Source organism: Lycium barbarum, chromosome 11 (assembly GCF_019175385.1).
Source record: "Lycium barbarum isolate Lr01 chromosome 11, ASM1917538v2, whole genome shotgun sequence".
Taxonomy (NCBI): Eukaryota; Viridiplantae; Streptophyta; class Magnoliopsida; order Solanales; family Solanaceae; genus Lycium; species Lycium barbarum.
Window position 1 is genome coordinate 65,252,285 of NC_083347.1, and position 3,736 is coordinate 65,256,020.

A 3,736-nucleotide genomic window follows, 5' to 3' on the forward strand; every position below is an offset into this window, starting at 1 on the left:
TACTTGATCATGATAATGAGCACATAAAGTTCTGTACAAGTAATTAGAATTTAAAGGAATCAGGACCAAAGGAATTAATTAAATAAGATAGAGGAGACAAAGTGACAAATGGGGGATGACTAATACAAAATGATCATTGTTGACATAGCAACGTGGAAGTATGCCAAGAAAGCATAGGATGTCCACTAAATAATAAGAGGACATGTTGGTGTCTTGGATAAGAAAGCCATGTGACTATACAGGTGGAGGGGACCCCACAGCCCATACATGAAAGAAAATATAGCAGCAACCGTTTAATGAAATACTAACATACATATATATACATGTTGCAACGTGATGCAATTTTGGGGATTCAACAGATTTTAACGTGCTTATTTTCTTATTAAAAAAAAAACAAGGAGGCAACAGCAACATTCTTGATATGTAGAGACGTATGCTTATTTCCTTCAACATCTCGAGAAAAGGGCAGCAGCGTGGTAGGGGAAAACATTTCTCCTTCAACGGAGTACTAATGTGGAAAATTATATAAGGGTTATACCCACTTTTGTTTGCTCAATGTGATAGCTTCAAAGGGAAGTAAGGTGAAAGAAGATTAGTTCTTGGTATATAAGGTAAGAATTATCCTCTTCTAAGTATATTTAAATTCACTGAAGTCATAGCTAAATTATGGGACGAGAAATACGAAAATTATACCATAAATTGTATTTGATGTTGTTGGCTCATGGGCTGTTTGTTGGACTGTTTTGTGGGTTATGTAAATGCTGTTATGGACGAAAATTATACCACATGATTATGATAACGAGTATATTAAGTGTGCTTAAAATAATCAATATTTAAGTGAATTGAGATTAAGAAATTAATTATGCGTAAATGGTTAATTGATGAACTTAGTGAGAAGTTAATTATTTAATTATGGATTAAGTGGATGAATTATTTTGGATGACACCCCCTAACGTGGCAGCAATTAAGATGACAAATCTATGTATATTGTTATGTGGCATTCTTTAATTAAAGGGGGTAGGAGTAGACATCATGATTTCACGTGTAAACAACGGAATAAAACACTTGTGCTTTGTAAAAGAATTTAATTACAGCACATGGTATATTTTATCATCACATTGAGCTAGACATCAAATTAAGGTTTCGTTGGTACTATAAGAAGGACAAGTGGGTCTACCCTAAAGAAAAGAAATATTAGCTAAAGTCATAAGCATGGAGAAAGGGTCATTCGGTGATGTTTTTTTTAAAAAACAACAAATGTTTGCTTTGCTGATTTTCCATGCCAAAAATGTGTCCAGCAACGTTGGTGCAATCTCTTCTTATGTAAAGTGTGAACACGGGTTGAATTGGAGACTCGAAGATGATAAAGCAAGCTGAAATTTTCAGTAGCTCTAGAGCCGTGCATGAAGGTAGTATAAGTAAGGATTAAGTTTGGGAAGCCCGAGATCTGATTTGTGGTTAGCTCGGAGCAGACAAGGTATGTAAAGCTAACCCTTCCTTCTTTTTGGCATGATCTTTATGAAACAAACAGACGATGTATATATATGACTCCAAAGAAGCTCCTATTCTTAGAGCCACTAGGATGACTAATGTTCTTGATTTCTAGAAGCTATATCATTGTGTCTTGATACGTGTCTATGATTCCAGAAGTTCTATTTTGATATAATCCATTGTGACATTCGAAGGGTACTTGATATGATTATTGTCTTGATTTTCAAATGACAGTTCATCTTGATTATTCTATCGAGTCTCAGATATGACTTAGTTTGCATATGGTTGCTCACTACTCTATTCGTGCATGCCTTAATATATCTTTCACCGAGTCCCGGGCCGGGTATGTTTTCGTGCACAGTTTCACTGCATTGTTCACCAAGTCCCTCACTAGAGGGCCGGGTACGGTATATATATATATATATGATGTGATGATGTGATAATATGATGATATGATGATGTGATTATGGCACCAAGGATAGCATGTGATGGTTTTATTCATCGAGTCCCATAATGGGCCGGGTATGATATATGATATTGATATGCATGGTTTACATTTCATAAGGCAAGTGTATTGGTATTTTGAATGTCATACTTGTCTCCTGTGATCTCTATTTCAGTCATGATCCTCTTTATGGTATTTCATGCTTTATATACTCAGTACATATCTCGTACTGACCCCCTTTCTTCGGGGGGCTGCGTTTCATGCCCGCAGGTGAGGATACTCGATTTGGTGATCCTCCAGCTTGGACTTCTACTCAGCTATCTTGGAGAGCTCCATTGTTCCGGAGCCTAGACTTTTGGTACAGATCTTTTGATGTATATATATATATATATATGTTTATCTGGGGGTACGGCGGGGCCCTGTCCCGTCATATTTCACTATCGATACTCTTAGAGGTCTGTAGACATATGTGTGGGTTGTGTATAAGTTTTGTTCTGCTGTGTCTATACGATGTGCTATGGATATGCTCGCCTGTAGTGGCAGCCTTGTCGGCTTGCGTATGGTATTGATATGTAGTGGCAGCCTTGTCGGCTTGCGTATCATATTGACATGTAGTGGCAGCCTTTTCGGCTTGCGTATCATATTATGTTTTGATTAGTTGTGACTCCTCAGGAGACAGGTTATCTGGACATATATATATGATGACGTTATGAACCTTTGGAGTTCTTTTGCAAGTTTCCATATTGTTCTTAGATTCAGTTTGACTATATCTAACAGGTACGTTTACGAGTGTCCAGATCGGGCACTAGTCATAGCCCACGGGGTTGGGTCGTGACAATTTGGATGCTGGAATGCTAACTATTGTTATACGCGAATTTTATAAGTGTTAAGTGATCATCCCAACCACCTCCAAAATCTAACACAAATGCCCGTAATATATCCTCAAGAGTCTGAATGGTACTCTCAGCTTGTCCATCAGTATGTGGATGAAATGTTGTACTAAGACTCACCTGAGTCCCCAAACTTTCTTGGAAGGACTTCTAGAAATTAGCTGTAAACTGTGTCCCTCTATCAGAAATAATAACTACTGGAACACCATGGAGTCGTACTATTTCTCTGATATAAAGCTTTGCATAATCATCAACTGCGTAGGTAGTTCTGACTGGTAGAAAATGAGCTAACTTCGTAAGTCTATCCACAATTACCCATATGGAATCATACTTCCGCTGAGAACGAGGTAAGCCTGTAATAAAATCCATATTAATCACTTCCCATTTACAAGTCAAACTTTTCATAGCTTGCACCATTCCACCGGGCTTTTGATGCTCAGTCTTCACCTACTGACATTTAGGATATTGAGCTGCGAATTATACTATGTCTTTCTTCATTCGATCCCACCAATATATGGATTTAAGATCATGATACATTTTCGTCGCTCGCGAATGAATAGAATAACGGGAACAATGGGCTTCCTCCAAAATCTGGTGACATAATCCTACTACATCAGGAACACATAATCTGCCTCGACACCTGAGAACTCCATCTGCAGAAATTTCAAAGGATGATTTCTTCTTCTGAGGAAGTATATTTTTATAATGAACTAATATGGGATCCTCATACTGGCGCTCTTTCACCTCAACTACTAGTGATGAAACGACTGAATTCTGAATGGTAACTCCCATATTGACCGAGTCCATTACTCGAACTCCTAGGCTAGCTAACTGCTGAAACTTATAAGCTAACTCTCTCTTCTCTGGACGAACATTACATAAGCTTCCCATTGATCTATGGCTAAGAGCA

General features: G+C 37.9%; 1 long non-coding RNA gene across 1 annotated transcript; it reads left to right on the plus strand.

Annotated features, from left to right (window-relative positions):
- The first annotated feature begins 339 nt into the window (after positions 1–339).
- LOC132617902 (uncharacterized) lies at positions 340–2,646 on the plus strand. The gene is made up of 3 exons (XR_009573864.1): positions 340–611; positions 1,299–1,477; positions 2,207–2,646. It is a non-coding gene; the product is annotated as an uncharacterized LOC132617902 (long non-coding RNA).
- The last annotated feature ends 1,090 nt before the right edge of the window (positions 2,647–3,736 follow it).